Below are 18622 nucleotides of genomic sequence, written 5' to 3'. Positions count from 1 at the left end.
TCAGGCCCCACAGTTGAGTTTTCGGATGAGGATTAGTGGGTCCCTGAGGAGTATGAACACAGTGCTGATTGCATATGCGAGGGCTATGCTGCGGGACTATAGTAATGACACCGTATAGGATTTTACTTTTTGATTCTTTTGATGACCTCCCCCTTTTGTGTACTTGATACGTAAATTGTTATTCTTTTTGTGTAAGTATCATGCCTGCAGGCCCACATGTACTTAGCTATATATACTACAATTTGGGTATCAAGTATATTGAGGATATTTAAAGGTAATTTAAGTCTTCCGTTGAACTTTTAAATACTTATCTTAGATGTGGGTATACTGTGATGGGGTACTGTATCAGATGATCCTGGCAGGTTTGGGTTAACCGGAGTTAACCCGATCACTGGTCCTGTTCCTGTGTAAACGGGGTGTGACAACAGTGGTATCAGAGTGTGATGCTCTATCCACTCACAGCATACCATTTAGACCCCATAAAATCTATAATAAGAAATGGGGTTGGGTGAATGTAAAACACTTGTAAGAATTAAAAGCCAAAAAAATGGTTACATTCATTTATTGCATTTCATGGCATGCATGAGAGAAAGTTTTCTTGGAATAAATAAAAGATTAGTTAATTGATTTCATAACCCATCGAGTATGGATTTAACAAAATTTTGGCAGCATAACAACGCTAAAACAAGATTTCCAAAATTTTTTGAACATAAGCACCTAATAGACAACATATATATACGAATAAGCATAATCGAGAAAGGCTAACTAAAGTTGTTACAACCAAGTTACAATAAGTTTATCAAGCAGACCAAACTAACCACAAGTCACCAACAACATCATAACACCATACTAGCAAGTTCAATTATAGAGAAAAGTACAAAAAAAATATATAGTACACTATAAACACATAAACAACATAGAGACAAGTAAAAAGCTGATTAGGATCGACAAGCTAAGTCCTCAGACACCCTCATCATCGTCTAGCTCTACTATTCCATCCCTCCTAGGCCTCGATCTAATATTGAGCCGACAGTCGTAGTAATCAAACCTTGAGTTCACTAGTTGCACATCCCTCCGGAGTCGGGTAAAATCCACTGAAATAGCTTTGGCCATTGTGTCCAAATCGTCGCTCAATCTTACGAAGAAATTCTCTAATATAACCTGCCTTTTTAAGATATTTTCCTCTCTAGTAGCACTCTCATCTAGTCTTCTCAGAAGCTGATCTTTCCCATCTTTCAAGGCCCTCATACTAGTCATCATACTCTCAAAGTCAAATGTGCCACTCTCAATGGTGGGGCCCTATACTGTGGGTCTGTAGCCCTAGCAAAGTTAGGATTAGCATCTCTCAAATCAAGAGGCTCCTCCTCGAGGATATCCTCGTCCAGAAAGTCCTCCTCCTCCAATTGAGGAACATAAACCTCATCCTCCATGTCTACATCCTCCCTGTGGATATTCCCCCTTTCCCTGCCTCCTTGAGCTCTTGCCCTCTGAGGTACATCCATAAGAGCTTGGAGACCCATCCTGCGTAGGTTTTCCCTATTAAATTTGTCCACTGGAGTCTTTCCCTCCCCATCACTCAAATCCACCCCAAAGAACTCAAAAACCCTAGTGAGGGTTCTACCATATGGGAAACCTCCATCCTCAGGATGTGTGGCATGATGCTCCATAGTCTTAAGCATAACGTAGGGTAAGCATAAATGCTTGGCACCTCCCTCCAAGGTACTGTAGATGCAGAAGGCTATATAGGCTACCATGAAGCCTACTTGGTTCCTGTGACCTCCTCTAGGGAGAAAATTAAATTGAACCAAGCAAGCAAATACACGAGCCTCCAGGTGGAATGTTGTCTCGGAATCCAGACGCACCTTGCTACCACTAATGGTCTCGTAAATGTGGTCCTGCATCTCCGAACTTAAGGATGGGCCCATGGGCTTACTCCTTGGGGGGCTATAGAATAAATGCCCAACTGATGAAATATCTAAAATACTAGAAAGAGTGTCCACAGTCAAATGAATGTTCACCCCCTTCACCATGTTGGTGACTGAGTACTCCCCATACTGGTAAGAGACCTCCAAATTATAGTAAAATCTTTGAACCAGGTGTTCATAGCATGGCGGTCAATGTTAAGGATGGACTGCCAACCCAGTGCAGTAAACCTCTCTTATAGTTGAATCTTGTTGGAAATCAAAAGTTACCACGGTTTTCTGCATCATCACAGACTTCTTCAGAAAGGTCTGCCAATTAGTTTTCTCCCTCAAACTCTGGAAGAGTCCCTCATCATAGTCTAAAGGATCAATAGGGGCATGTCTTTGTTGCCTTGTGCGAAGGGCTGGGGAACTAGTCCCCCGTTGTCACACCCCGTTCACACAGAACCAGACCGGTGACCGGGTTAACTCCGGTTAACCCAAACCTGCCAGGATCATCTGATACAGTACCCCATCACAGCATACCCACATCTAAGATAAGTATTTAAAAGTTCAGTGAAAGACTTAAATTACCTTTAAATATCCCCAATATATTTGAAACCCAAATTGTAGTATATATAGCTAAGTACATGTGGGCCCATAGGCATGATACTTACACAAAAAGAATAACAATTTACGTATCAAGTACACAAAAGGGGGAGGTCATCAAAAAATCAAAAAGTAAAATCCTATACGGTGTCATTACTGCAGTCCCGCAGCATAGCTCTCGCACGTGCAATCAGCACCGTACTCATACTCCTCAGGGACCCACAATCCTTATCCGAAAACTCAACTGTGGGGCCCGACTTCTAATCTTTAAGCGGGTGACCTGCAAAATCATCTAAAATAGGTGCGCATGTGGGATGAGCTCACTAGCTCAGTAAGTGAAAAGAAAGACCACACAACAATCACATCCATATGCACGATATGCTATGTAGCTCATTTTAAATCTTATCCACCTAAACAACATTACTAAGTCTTTGGTTTTGTGCTACTTATAACCACAGTGCATGTATGCCTCAAGTATGAGCCGCGAACTCCATCCCGCAATACGTCCATAGGGTTGTCGGAGAAGGCCCACCGTGAATAATCAAAAAAGTAAAGCATACCGACTACCGGCTCTCAACATAAAAGTAAATGACAGAAAAGTAAAGGTACTAACTTCAGCAATTTAAAAGTAGTATGATTAGCCCTCTTGAATATACCACTGAGGTTGCCGACTATCTTAATGACCAGTCGGGCGTATGTCTAACCGCCACAGTGACCCGACAACCGCGACCACTGCTTTCCCCCAAGTGATAACCCAACACCTCAACCCCTGTTGGGAAGGGTCGTAGCACAGGGAATGAAAATCCTAAACCGCATGCTCCTATATGACAAAGTACGATTGTATAGTGCCACCACATCCCATACCACGGCCCACCAATGCACTCGTTTCCAAGCCAACTACGGCATCTAGTCTAATAATGCATCATGTACAATAATCCAACCATTGATCACATAAGCACATCAATCATTTAGCATTGAGAATGTAAAACACAACACCCATATCATAATCATTTGTTTATATTGCACAAGAAATTACGTGCGAATGGCATATGAGGATGACTAATCTACACATAATTCGTATGATGACATGGCTACAATTGAATGATGCAAAATAAGCCTTAAAATAAAGTCAAATGTCCTCTCCCCACTTACTTGTTGGGTACAAAAGCTTACGTTTGGTACGGGTGAGATCCGGCGTGAGAAACCTAAATTCTAGTGGAACCTATCATAAACGAATGGGGTTAGCATTTCACCACCTTGGGGTCAAAACTAATATGATTTGATGTTTAAATCATGTTTAAAATCATAAAAGAGGGTGCCTATTCGTTTTGGGTCCATTCGGGCTCAAAAATCCAACTTGGGGGCCAACAGGTGGGCCAGACAGCCCACTTGTCTTCGCCCACCGGTCTTTGCCCACCGGTCTTCTCAGGCGGGTAAGATTTGCCCACCGATCCAACCAATGAGCACCCTTAGGTAGATGAGTTTTCTCGCCGGTCCTCGCCCACCGGTGGGAACCGAGGTGCTGCCCCCTCAGGCTGGTGCCCTCAGGTTGGCGGCTTCGCCAGTCGGTCTTCGCCCACCTGTGGGGGCGAAAATCTGCTTTCTTCCTTGAAACATTCTTCAACCTCGGGGAAACCAAATGGGGCTGTTCCAATCACATTTTTCATACATCTAAGGTCTTATAAGATGATTCTAACCTTGATCTAAGTTAGATTTAAGGATTGAAAAGCCATCTCACCTTCTTTGCTCAAGAACTCTTCTAAAACCTCAAAATCACCTCTTAACTCAAGAAATCACCAATGCTTCTCAAATCTTGTAAACACTTCTTTAAACCTTCAAAATCAACACATAGACCATCTATTAAACCTTAGATTCATCATCTCAAGTGGGATTTACACGATCTCAAGGAACTCTACCCAAATCAAGGGTTTCACTTGGGGTTTGGTGAACATTTAAGAAGTATAGCTATCGCTCACCTCAAATCATAGATCTCGTGTTGGGGATCACTTTTCTAGTGTCAGAATGAGAAGATCAAACCTCGGCATCACTTAAAATCATTTCTTCCTCCTCTTTCTTTCCCTTTTTTCTTCTTCGTTCTCTTTTCTTCCTTTCCTTTCTCTCTCCTCTTTACTCTTCTCACCAACTCTTTAATGCATTAAATGAGAAAAGGAGAAACACAATAAGTACTATTTATACTAGTAACCACATGGGTGCGTCACTCAAGTGGGCGGATTCGCCCACCTGTGACCGCCCACCTGTTGGTCAAAACTTAGCCAACAAGTGAGATTTTGATGGAATTCAACTCTTGGCATTTTTTTCACTCTCGGCACAAGGTATATTATATGTATACACTTTAGGATACGGCTACATACCAACATCACCTGTACATGGCCTTATGATATGTGCATGTACACAGCTTGGGTACACCCGTCTCCTCTGGCACTGACTCGGACTTATCTGGCCAACCTGTGTTCAAAGTCACCCTTGCCATCATGGTCCATAAGGAACCCACATTAACCCTCTCTGGTTTAGGTCCTGCATGGTTAAACCTGGTCAACCATGTAATTAAACCAGGTTTTAAAAGTAGGGTATCACATTGATGAACTGGTGCTGGGTGGCAATTTTCTTTTAGGGGATAGAATTCTGGATAAGAATGAACAGACCATGAGTGAATGACAGATACCTAATGTCAAATGGCGATTCTTGAGGGGTAGAATCCTGGATAAGAATGGATGGACCAATGGGTGGATGATAGATACTTAATGGCCTTTCATGCCAAATGGCAACTCTTGGGAGACATAAACTATGATGATCTTTTAAGATACTTTGATTATTAATCGAGGAACTAATTTATTGCCTTTAGATGGTTGAGACTGTACTTGCACATGTCAAGTTGTCTACGTATCCCTCGAAAGGAATCAGGTCTGATGTAGTTCAGGCTATTTACCCTTTCAAACATAATATTTCTTGAATTGATCCATGTTGATCAATCCGAGTATTTCTTCGCTGTTGTGGTCTATGAGTTTTACTGCTTGCCTGGTAGAATTTCTTTGACAGTTAATGGGCTGCTCCAGTTGGGCCTAAATTTTCCTCTTGGGTCATGAATTAGGGCTTTTCATTCTTGAAGAACAAGTTTAACTTCTTCTATGCGACGAGGCTTCACATTCTTGTTGAAGGCCCAAGCCATTCTCAGTTGATATTTCTTCAAATTATTTATGGCTTTCATACGCCTTTCATTAAGAAATTGAGCTCATCATGTCTAGCCTTTACCAACTCTCCTTCAAGTAGCTGACTATCAAGGAGTACTGCTTGAGATTTTAAATGTAACTACAAGCGTACGGATCAGTGTAGCTACGGGTCAAACTCAGAGAGAGCAGCCATTTTCTTTTTTTTTTCTTTTAATAATGCGAAAGTGAACCTATTAATGGTTGTGATCTAATTCTAACTACCATCCTAAACATATGTATCTAAAATAATGTCCTAACTATTAGTTATCTAAGAATTTAAAGACGCAAGCCACACAATTAAAATTAAATAAATAAATAAGTGAAAATAAACAACCCACGCAATTAAAAAAATAAAGGAAAAAAAATGCTGAAATAAAAAAAAAGTAAAAAAAAAGGGAAAAAGCTAGAGAGAGACTCACAAGTAGGTTTCTCTACTTAGCCCGAGGGATGCATCATAATATGAGCTTCCCTACTTGACAAGAGAGTCACTCTTACAACAGTTACTCTGCTTTAGGGAAAGGGAGACAATTAAAATAAAAACAACAAATTGATGGTTCTATGGCTAGGAGGGGCAAAGCCAACACATACACTAGCTATGAACCTTGGGGGAAAGGGATAGCAATAATGTAACGACTGAAATTAAAATCCTAAATTAAGAAAGAAATGGTAGTCAGAAGAGGGAATGAAAGGGGGGAGAGAAGACTATTGAAGGAGCCTACTTACTTGAACTTCAACCCTTGAACTTGAAAGCTTGGGTGATTTGAGATACTACTAGTACTAAAAACTAGATCTGGAATAAACCAAATCTGAAATTTTTAGTACTAGAGAAAAAAAATCTTGAAACAAAAAAAACTGAACTTGAAAAAAAAAATGTTCCACGGCTTGTGATCTTGTCACCTAGATCTAAGCCTAGAACTATAACTTTAAAAATTACAACTCAATTGCATAAATCATAAACATAAAAGGCTGAATAAGAATAAAAGAGTGATTGCATTAATTGACATAAAAAAAAACTATTACAAAAGTGATTAAAGCAAAAATAGAGAAGAACTAAAACTAAAGAGTGAGAGAGGGAGAGAGAGAAGAAAACTAAGCATAAACTAGAAAATAAACTAAGGGGAATAATAATTAGGAGGGGGGAGGAAGGGGCTTTTATAGGGCTTTTGTCTTGCCTCCTTCCTTCTACAAGTCTTCTTTAAGAAAAGAAATAAAATAAAATAAAATAAAATCTTGATAAAAATCCTCATTCTCTGAGATATTGTGTGAGGAAAGAGAGAATCCGTTTCCAAAATAAACAAATTCTATTCCTTCCTTGCAATATTAACTAATATCTTACAATCTTGATTAAATCAAAAAGGAATCTCTGCATAGCATCTTCAAGATCTTATGAGGTGGCAAGGAGAGAGAATAATCTTCAGGATTTTGTAGGAGAGAGGATGTGGTACCAATGAGTGGGTCCCACCTTTGGACTGGTTCTTGATTCACTTTAAACACTTTCTCTTGTAAACTTGGAAACTAAAAAAATAAAATAAAATAAAATAAAAGTAGTATTATCCAAAGTGGGGTAAAATGTACACTTATATCCCTAAGATTTCACACATTATTGTGCTCATCAAATTCCCCCATACTTGAATTTTGCTCGTCCTCGAGCAAGATAAATAAATAAAGAAATGAAAGAAAAAATCTAACTCACTTTCGTAGGAATCACAGTTGCACTTAGCATGTGCAACAAGCCTTTAAACTCCTAAGTTACCCTAATGGATGAGTTGTGTCTCATGGGCGTTTGCAGTGAATATACACCGAAAAGTCAGAATAAATAAATCTCAACCTTGGCTAAAGGTAAGGCTCATACTGATCCAGAGCAAAGATAATTTTTCTTACAAGGGACCCCCACACTTGAACTTTTATTACCCTTGATCAATTCCAGGCACTAGCATATTTCTTAATTTGGAACTCACCTCGTCTCTTCCAAAACATCCTTATCTTAAGGCAAAACCACTTGTAAAGAAATAGGAAACCAATGACTAAGGCGTTGGAATGTTTTTGACCAAAATATATTCCTAAGCATTAATGACATTTGCACATTTTTTATCTTTTTTTCTTTTTTTTGCTTAAACTCTATTCTACTCCACTACTTTTGGCCTGAATGACATGGTGGAGTAAACACCAGACACCCAAGTTACTATGTAGCTTCGCTTTTTGCATATGTCCACAAAGACAGTGATGCTAGAGTTCCTTTAGAAGTTTCCTCCTAAGGAATTTCGATCAAGACACCACACTTCCTGAGACGCAATGCCCTATCTAATTCCAAGGGAATCAACTCTTATTATTCTTTATACCACATTTCACATTTCATTTAAAATTGTGCATTTGTCAACCCATGCCAAATTAAAAAGAATGTCTCAACTCCAAATCAAAAGTACAAGGAACCCACAGACTTACATATGGTCCAACACCATAAAATAGGGGTCTCTTATTTTTCAAAAGAAGGTCCCATCTCAAGACACAAGCTTGTTTCTTTCTTCTCAACAGGGTTTTTATACCTTTAAAATGGGTACCTTAGTCAAAACTTTTATTTTCATACATCAAGCAACCGAATGGTATGATCATTAGCCAAAAGCCAAAGTAGGACTTCATCCTTTAGCAAGCTCAAAAAAAATAAAAAGAAAAACAGATAAAACAAAGTGGGAAAAGCAGAAACTGGTTTCCCTCCCCCACACTTAAGTCATGCAATGTCCTCAATGCATGGAAAGAATTAAAAACGAAGATAATGTAAAGGGGTCATACCTGATTAAAAGTTAGTCATCAGTATAAAGAGGTTCATAGAGATCCATGACCTCTTCACTACTAGTATTAGGAAACTCGAGGAATGGCTTCAAACGCTGACCATTAGCCTTCTAAATTACCCCTGTTCCTGGATTCAAAATCTCCATAGCCCCATGGGGATATACATTATAGATAATAAATGGGCTATCCCATCGGGATCTAAGCTTACGAGGAAAAAGATGCAATCGAGAGTTGTACAATAAGACCTTATCACTAATTGCAAAAGATTTACGCAGAATGTGTTTATCATGGAAAGCTTTGGTCTTTTCCTTATAAATCCTAGAACTTTCACAGGCTTCATTCCTAAGTTCCTCTAACTCAGATAGTTGGAGCCTACGATGAATTCCCGCACCAAACAAATCAAAGTTGAGCTTCTTGATGGCCCAAAAGGTCTTATGCTCCAACTCAACTAGTAAGTGACAAGCTTTCCTATACACCAAACGGTAGGGAGACTGACCAAGATCGATCTTGAATATAGTTCGATGGCCCCACAAGGCATCAATGAGCCTAAGGGACCAATCCTTACGATTAGAATTAACAGTTTTCTCCAAGATTTGTTTGATCTTCCTATTAGACACCTCCACTTGGCCACTAGTTTGGGGATGATGAGGGGTAGATAACTTATGGGTGATCCCATACTTTTTCATTAGGGTCTCAAAAGGCCGATTACAAAAATGAGTACCCCTATCACTAATTATTGCACGTGGTGCACCAAAGTGGGAAAAAATGTTCTCTTTGAGAGACTGGACCATCACTTTTTGTCATTAGATTTACAAGGTATGGAATCTATCCATTTAGAAACATAATCAATAGTCAAAAGTATGTATAGATTCCCAAAGGAATTAGGGAATGGTCCCATAAAATCGATGCCCCAAACATCAAAGATCTCAACTACCAAAATAAGGTTAAGGAGCATCATGTTCCTCTTATTGATATGACCAAAAGACTAGCAGGCGGGACAAGCCTTGTAAAAATCAAAAGCATTTCTAAAAAAAGTTAGTCAATAAAATCTGCATTGGAGAACCTTTGCAGTAGTTTTCTTAGGTCCAAAATGTCCACCACATACATGATCATGACAAAAAGAGATAATAGAATGTTGCTCATGATCAGGAACACATCGTCAGATAATCTGATCTGGACATATCTTAAACAAATAAGGATCATCCCAGAAAAATTGCTTAACTTGGGAATGAAATCTATGCTTATCTTGGGTGGACCAGTGATCCGGAATCACACCTGAAACTAAGAAGTTGACAATGTCAGCAAACCATGGTTCACTGGACATTGTAAATAACTATTCATCTAGAAAGTTCTCGTTGACTGGAGAATCGACAATCAAGGAATTGGGAAGCCGGGATAAATGGTATGCAACTAGGTTTTCAACTCCTTTTTTATCCTTAATTTCTAAATCAAACTCTTGTAAAAGTAAAACCCACCTAATGAGACGGGCTTTGGCATCCTTCTTCTGAACTAAGTATCTGAGAGTAGAATGATCAGTATACACCACCACATGTGAACCAACTAAGTAAGACCAATACTTTTCTAATGTAAATACACCCGCTAAAAATTCTTTTTCAGTGGTTGTATAATTGAGTTGTGCATCATTTAAGGTCCTACTAGCATAATAAATGACAGTGGGCAACTTATTAATCCTTTGACCCAAAACCGCTCCTATGGCAAAATCTAAAGCATCACACATCAGTTCAAAAGGTTCAGTCCAAACAGGTGGTTGAACAATGGGTGCATTGGTCAACTCCTTCTTAAGTTGTTTGAAGGATTCTAGGCAATCTTTAGAAAACTCAAAAGTTTGATCTTTGGCAAGTAATGAAGTGAGAGGTTGGGTTAACTGACTAAAGTTCTTAATAAACCTTCTGTAGAAGTCCGCATGCCCTAGAAAAGATCGGACATCCTTAACAGATTGAGGAGGTGGTAAATTATCAATTAAATCCACTTTGGCTCTATCTCCCTTAATTCCCTCCTTGGATATTACATGGCCTAAAACAATACCAGATTTAACCATGAAACGGCATTCCTCCCAATTCAAAATCAAATTCTTAGATATGCACATTTTCAAAACTAGAGAAAGATGATGAAGACATTCAGAATAGGAATTCCCATGAATTGAAAAGTCATCCATAAATACTTCTAAGAATTTTTTGACCATGTCAGAAAATATGCTCATCATGCATCGTTGGAACGTAGCAGGGGCATTACAAAGCCCAAAAGGTATACGCCTGTAAGCAAATGTTCCATACGGGCATGTAAAAGTGGTCTTATGCTGGTCTTCTAAAGCAATTGGGATCTGTTTATAGCTGAAATATCCATCAAGAAAAGAATAGTATTCATGTCTAGCTAATATCTCTAACATATGGTCAATGAATGGCAATGGAAAGTGGTCCTTCTAGGTTGCCACATTAAGTTTCCTGTAGTCTATGCACACTCTCCACCCAGATTGGACACGGGTTGGAATTAGTTCATTATTGGCATTGGGAACTACAGTCACACCAGACTTCTTGGGCACTACGTGAACTGGACTTACCCATTGGCTGTCAGAAATAGGATAAATTATTCCATGATCCAAGCACTTTAGGATCTCTTTCTTAATAGCTTCCATCATCACTGGGTTAGCTCTTCTTTGGGGTTCCGCGGATGGTTTGAAACCCTCCATAAGATGTATATGATGTTGCACAATAGAAGGGCTTATACCCTTAATATCAACCATGGTCCAACCTAGGGCTTCCTTATTATCTTTTAACACTTTAAGTAACTCCTCTTCCTGGCTAGAAGTCAAATTTGAAGAAATTATTACACGAAGAGTCTAGTCAGGCACTAGGAAAGCATACCTCAAATTAGATGACAACTCTTTAAGATCTAGCTTAGGGGGCTCAACTATGGAAGGTTTGGGAATGGAATTGGAAAGGGGCCCTAAGGGCTCCATAGGTGTGTGAAGACTCAAGACTTCAGAAAAGAAATTTTCACTATCATCATCCAACTCATCCATACACTCTTAGAATTTTAAATCAAAATTAATATCAAAGTTGGTAATTAAATCATCAGAAAAATCCAGAAAATCCTCAATCATATTAATCTCTTCTTCCATATGTGGTTGCTTGCCTATCCTAAACATGTTAAACTCAACAATTTGGTTACCAAAAGATAATCTTAGGAAACCATTCTGGCAGTTGATTTATGCATTACTGGTAGCCAAGAATGGTCTTCCTAGAATTATTGGGATCTCATCCTTGGTTGAGAAGGGCTTGGTATCTAACACAATGAAATCAACAGGAAAAATAAATTCCCCCACCCTTAGTAAGACATCCTCAACCATCCCTTTAGGAATTTTAATAAACCTATCTGCCAACTGAAGGATAGTTCCAGTAGCTTTCAATTCTCCCAATCCAAGTTACTTGTACACATGGTAAGGTAAAAGATTCACACTTGCACCAAGGTCAAGTAAGGCATGCTCAATGTAGGGGCTAGAATTTTTCTTGGTGTCCACACAAATTTTGAAGCCGAGATGATAGCTGTTGTTACTGGGCTAGAATTTGCTAGAGATATGAGTATTACTCATTTGTGGGTTGAGTGTGACTCAGTAGCTGTAGTTTTGCTTATTTCTAAGGGAAGAATCCCTTGGGTTTGTCTTCAGAGGTGGATGAGTTTAACCTCCTATTTGAACTTTCTTACATGGAAAATCACTCACTGTATGCGGGAAGCAAATCCTGTGGCTGATTTCTTGACAAAAACAGCAGCAAAATTCGAAGTTTCTTCTCCTTTCGAATCCTGGCCTGCTCTGATTGCTATAAAGTTGGAAGTGGATTGTCAATCATGGCCTAGATACCGCTTCTTTTAATGTATTCTGTTTTTATTTCCAATTTTTGTGATTTGGTTTCTGTTATGAGTTCTTCTCTGCTGATGGCAATGCCGAAGGTGGAGTAGAATTTTCCAGATTCCAAATTTGATATTGCTTTGTATATTCTTTTTTCCCCTTCTTTTAATACAATGAATTTTTAGCGAAAAAATGTAGGTGTTGCCTATGACACAAGATATGGTAGGGCTCTCTGGATCCTTATACTTGGCTGCTATAGGCTTAGTAATTATGGAACTAATGTTACCTGCCAAGAACGCCTTTTTGGGCACACTAGTGATACGTTTGTGAGTACACAAATCTTTTATTACCTTTGCATAGCCGGGGATCTATGATATGGCATCCAAAAGGGAGATGTTCACTTCTACCTTTTCGAAGACTTCTACAATTTTGTCCATGGAAGCAGTCTTCCTTTTGATTACCAAGTGATTAGGAAATGGGACAAGATGAACATAAGGACTGTTAGGGATTTGCCCCTGTTCAGAAGAATCATTTTTGGTTTCCTCAACTAAATCATCTTTAGTTTCAGAAAAATCTTTAGGTTCATCAGACGAACTTGAAACAAAAGGCACACTTATGTCCTCAACTGAAGGAGAGTTAACATGAATAATAGATGAGGAAGATTTAGAAATGCTCTGTTGGTACTCCCTACCACTCCTAAGGGCATAAACAACATTACATTGGTTAGAGGGCCCTTGTTGGGTCTGACCTTGTACTATATTCATTGGTGCATTAGTTGATGTTTGTGAACTAACAGGCTGATGATGCCCAACGTTAGGCTCTGGTTGACTGGGTAAAGTTCCTTTCTCCCTCTCACGCATAATTGAGACAACTTGAGTGAGTTCTCTCGTAAGATTTTGATGGCTTATCATGAGGAGGGCTATATTTTTTCCAAGTCACTTATTCAACTTGCCTCTCCAGTGTTGGTAAACCCAGGGCGTTGCTGATAAGATGATAGGAGAGGGGCCCTAGGAAAACTAGCCTGAGGTCCTACATTTAACCTAGGGAAAGTATTTTGAGAGAAATATTATTGTGCAAAGGGAGGCCTTTGGAGTCCAGGTTGACCTTGATTATGGAAATTGGATGGCCCTGCTTAGTTGCCCTGATTCCAAGAGAAATTTGGGTGATATCTCCATCCTGGATTGTAGGTATTACTATATGGATTATTCTGGTATAAAGCATTAACACTATCATTAGAAGTGCCCCCAGAGGTGTTGGGGCATTCTTCTAGGAGATGTCCAGGGGAGTGGCACCAATCACAAATCTTAACCAAATTAGCTGATGATGGCTCTCTAGGAACAATAGCCTCAATTCTCTTGATTAGGCTATCCAAATGGGCTTCCTTGGCTACTATCCCATCCACAAAATATCCTTTTCCTCTTATGGTTCTTTCACTCTCTTGGGTTGATTCCCACTCATAGGTTTTGTCAGCTAAGTCAAGTAAGAATTTTCATGCCTTTCCTTCATCCGTAAAGGATGTGAATCCCTCAGGGCACATAGACTCTATTATTTGTTTAGTTGGGTAATAATCAATACCCTCATAAATTATTTAACATAAATGCCATAAGTCTAGGCCATGGTGAGGGCATTCTTGGAGTAGATCCTTGAATCTCTCTATAAGTTTGGAAAATGACTCACTAGATTTTTGCCTAAACTGAAGGATATCACTTCTAAGCTTATTGGTCTTATGAGTTAGGAAAAACTTCTTAAGGAAGACAACTATGAACTGTTCCCATGAGGTTATGGATTTTGTGCGTAACCCATACAACCACTTCTTAGCTTGGTCTTTCAATGCAAAAGTGATAAACCTAAGCTTCACAGCATCATCAGAAAGTTGTTGGATCTTAATTAGAATACATACATCTTCAAATTCCCTTAGAAATAGGTGTGCATCCTCAGAGGTCAACCCATGGAAGTGGGGCAACATAGTGATGTATTGAGATTTGAGTTCAAAATTATTCCCCTGGGCTTGTGGTAGAACTATGCAGGGTAGAACCTATCTTTCAAAGATTTAGGTGAAGGGTTTTGCTGTTGGTCTCCCATATTGAAGGGTTTTAAAGAGAGCAAACGTATAGGGTCACTACTTGTTGGATCTCTTCTTTCTAACCGATTCTTAGTATTATGTACCCACCTAACACTCATGTAATAGAAAACTACCCACAACTAGAGTAAGACAAGCACAAAAGAATGTATAGCAAAATTTTTTTTTTTTTTATGATTTTTATAATTTTTTTGATTTTTTTTAATTTTTTTTTAATTTTTTTGGCTTTTTGGGAGCTTACCCGTAGGGATCCGGGGTTGCTCAGGTAAATTCCTGAGGTACTGCTATAGGGCGAAACCTGTCTTTATCATACTGTGAGGCATGGCGACCTCCACCAATACAACTATTATTGCAAGTTGTTCTTCGCAGGAATTCAATAAAAGAAAAAGGAAAAACAAAACAAAGCAAGCAAAGCACTCCGATTTATCAAAAGAAAGCAAAAAATAATATGAAACTGTCTCCTCGGCAACGGCGCCAAAAACTTGTTTGAGATTTTAAATATAACCGCAAACGTACGGATCAGTGTAGCTACGGGTCGAACTCAGAGAGAGCAGCCACTTTATTTTTTTTTTTCTTTTAATAATGCGAAAGTGAACCTATTAATGGTTGTGATCTAATTTTAACTATCGTCCTAAACATATGTATCTAAAATAACGTCCAAACCATTCGTCATCTAAGAATTTAAAGATGCAAGCCACGCAATTAAAATTAAATAAATAAATAAGTGAAAATAAACAATCCACGCAATTAAAAAAAATAAAGAAAAAAATGCGGAAATAAAAATAAAGTAAAAGTAAGGGGAGAAAGCTAGAGAGAGACTCACAAGTAGGTTTTTCTACTTAGCCCGAGGGATGCATCATAATATGAGCTTCCCTACTTGACCAGAGAGTCACTCTTATAAGGGTTACTCTACTTGGCTTTAGGGAAAGGGAAACAATTAAAATAAAAGCAATAAATTGATGGTTCTATGGCTAGGAGGGGCAAAGCCAACACATACACTAGCCGTGAACCTTGGGGGAAAGGTATAGCAATAATGTAACGACTGAAATTAAAATCCTAAATTAAGAAAGAAAGGGTAGTCAGAAGACGGAATGAGAGGGGGGAGAGAAGACTATTGAAGGAGCCTACTTACTTGAACTTCAACCCTTGAACTTGAAAGCTTGGGTGATTTGAGACACTACCAGTACTAAAAATCAGATCTGGAATAAACCAAATCTGAAATTTTTAGTACTAGAGAAAATAAATCTTGAAACAAAAAAAAACTAAACTTGAAAAAAAAGATGCTCCACGGCTTGTGATCTTGTCACCTAGATCTAAGCCTAGAACTATAACTTTAAAAATTACAACTCAATTGCATAAATCATAAACATAAAAGGCTGAATAAGAATAAAAGAGTGATTGCATTAATTGATATAAAAAACTATTACAAAAGTGATTAAAGCAAAAATAAAGAAGAACTAAAACTAAAGAGAGTAAGAGAGGGAGAGAGAGAACAGAACTGAGCATAAACTAGAAAATAAACTAAGGAGAATAATAATTAGGAGGGGGGAGGAAGGGGCTTTTATAGGGCTTTTGTCTTGCCTCCTTCCTTCTATAAGTCTTCTTTAAGAAAAGAAAGAAAATAAAATAAAATAAAATCTTGGTAAAAATCCTCATTCTCTGAGATATTGTGTGAGGAAAGAGAGAATCTGTTTTCAAAATTAACAAATTCTATTCCTTCATTGCAATATTAACCAATATCTTGCAATCTTGATTAAATCAGAAAGGAATCTTTGCATATCCTCTTCAAGATCTTGTGAGGTGGCAAGGAGAGAGAATAATCTTCAGGATTTTGTAAGAGAGAGGATGTGGTACCAATGAGTGGGTCCCACCTTTGGACTGGTTCTTGATTCACTTTAAGTACTTTCTCTTGTAGGCTTGGAAACTTAAAAAAATAAGAAAAATAAAAGTAGTACTATCCAAAGTGGGGCAAAATGTACACTTATATCCCTAACATTTCACACATTATTGTGCTCGTCAATAGCATGATAAATGGATGACAACTATGATGGAGGAAATGAAGTCTCTATAGAAGAATAAGACATGGGAGAGTGGAAAAATCCAAGGAAAGAAAAATCATTGGGTGTAATTGGGTCTTTAATGAGAAAGAGGCAGCATCTAAGGAGTATGAAAAGTATAAGGCCAGACTTGTAGCCAAGGGCTATGCACAGAAGGAGGGGATAAACTATAATAAAATATTCTCTCCAGTGTTGAAGCACACTTCGATTCGGGTATTACTTGCTTTGGTGATCATATATGATTTGGAGCTTAAACAACTTGATGTGAAGACGGCGTTTCTTCATGGTGACTTGGAGGAATAGATTTACATGGAGTAGTCTAAAGGTTTCAAGATGTAGGGAAAGGAAGATCATGTTTATCTACTTAAGAGGTCATTTTATGGTCTTAAGCAATCTCCTAGGCAGTGGTACAAATGCTTCGGTTCCCATATGATGGAGATTGGCTACACAAGAAGTGAGTATGATAGTTGTGTTTATTATAAAGTGTCAAGTGATAATTCTATTATTTTGTTGATGCTTTATATTGATGATACGTTCGTTGCTGTAAAGAATAAGCATGATATAATCTCTTTAAAGTCTTTGTTGATTGCTAAATTTGAGATGAATGATCTTAATGCTGCTAAGAAGATCCTTGGCATGGAAATCCTTAGAGATAGAAATGTAGGTAAACTTAAGGTAACTTAGAAGAAGTATATTGAAAAGGTGCTAGAGCATTTCAATGTGGAAAATGCTAAGCTGGTTAGCACTCTGTTAGCTAGCCGCTTCATGTTATCTGAAAGGAAATGCCCTACAATACATAAGGAGATGGAGCAGATGTCTCAGGTCCCTTATGCTAGCGCAATTGGGTGTCTCATGTATACTATGGTTTGTAGCAAGCCGGATTTGTCTCATGCAATCATGTTGTTAGCAGATACATGAATAATCCAGGGAAGGAGCATTGCAATTCAATTAAGTGGATCTTCAGACATTTGAGCAAGACTAAAGATATAGGTGTTATATTCAATGGTAAGGGAAGTTCCACAGAATTAGTGGGTTATGTTAATTCTGACTATGCTGGTGATTTAGACAGGAGGAGGTCTACAACATGATATGTATTTACATTGGTTGATGGACCTATATCATGGAGGGCGATGTTTCAGTCTATAGTTACATTGTCTATTATAGAGGCAGAATACATGGCGGCAGTTGAAGGTTCCAAGGAAGGAGTCTGGTTGGCTGGATTGGTTCGTGAGTTGGGATTGCGCAAGGAGGTATAGTGTTACATTGTGACAGTCAAAGTGCCATACATCTTGCAAAGAATCAGGTATTTCATGCAAGGACAAGGCATATTGACGTGAGGTTTCACAAGATCAGGGAGCTCGTGTCAGAAGACAGTATTTACTTGAGAAAGATTCATACAGATCGCAATCCTGCAGATATGCTTACCAAGCTGGTCACTATAGAGAAGTTCGAGTCCTGTTTGGATTTAGTTAACATTCCTCATTGTTGAAGATAAGGGATGCACCAAATAGGTATGGGTTTGTACCTCTGATGAGGTACGGGGATGAAGACGTCTTTACAGGAGGCTTGACAGAATTCAAGCCAAGGTGGAGATTGTTGTGTACTATGTCTGGTATTCCATCACTGTTTAATCCAGGGAGTACTGGTGCAGATGCCCCAACAGGTAGGACGGCGGTCCTGTAATCCTATTCTCCATTGGTAGTGAAGTAAAATCTCTATAATGCAAGGAAATTGAGAGAGATGTGAGGACGAGCATTGTAACCCTATTCTCCATTGGTAGTGAAGAAGAATTTCATCTCACCTTTGACGTAGGCAATCTTGTCGAACATCGTAAACCTGTGTGCATTGCTTGTTCTTGTTTTTCCGTTATCTTCTGCGTCGTTTTAGGGTCACATTTCTACATAGTGTTCATGGTCTTATTAGATCAGATGTGCTCTTTATTAGCTAGGTCATATTTTTTGCCTGAAACAGCTCAAAGAGTAAAAAAAACTTCCAGTGCTTAGAAGGAAACGTTGGCCACCATTGAAGATGAAAAGTGTTCCAATTTTATGAATAGTAGTGCTTAGATATGCTGCAAATAAGAATTTCCCTTTCTT

At 38.7% G+C, this 18622-nt stretch overlaps 1 non-coding gene across 1 annotated transcript; it reads left to right on the top strand.

Annotated features, from left to right (window-relative positions):
• Positions 1 to 13999: 13999 nt before the first annotated feature.
• LOC122063531 lies at positions 14000 to 14106 on the top strand. The gene has a single exon (XR_006135377.1). It is a non-coding gene; the product is annotated as a small nucleolar RNA R71 (small nucleolar RNA).
• Positions 14107 to 18622: the final 4516 nt, after the last annotated feature.

This window comes from Macadamia integrifolia, unplaced genomic scaffold, assembly GCF_013358625.1.
Source record: "Macadamia integrifolia cultivar HAES 741 unplaced genomic scaffold, SCU_Mint_v3 scaffold135, whole genome shotgun sequence".
NCBI classification, from domain to species: Eukaryota; Viridiplantae; Streptophyta; class Magnoliopsida; order Proteales; family Proteaceae; genus Macadamia; species Macadamia integrifolia.
This window is presented reverse-complemented; position numbering and strand designations above follow the sequence as displayed.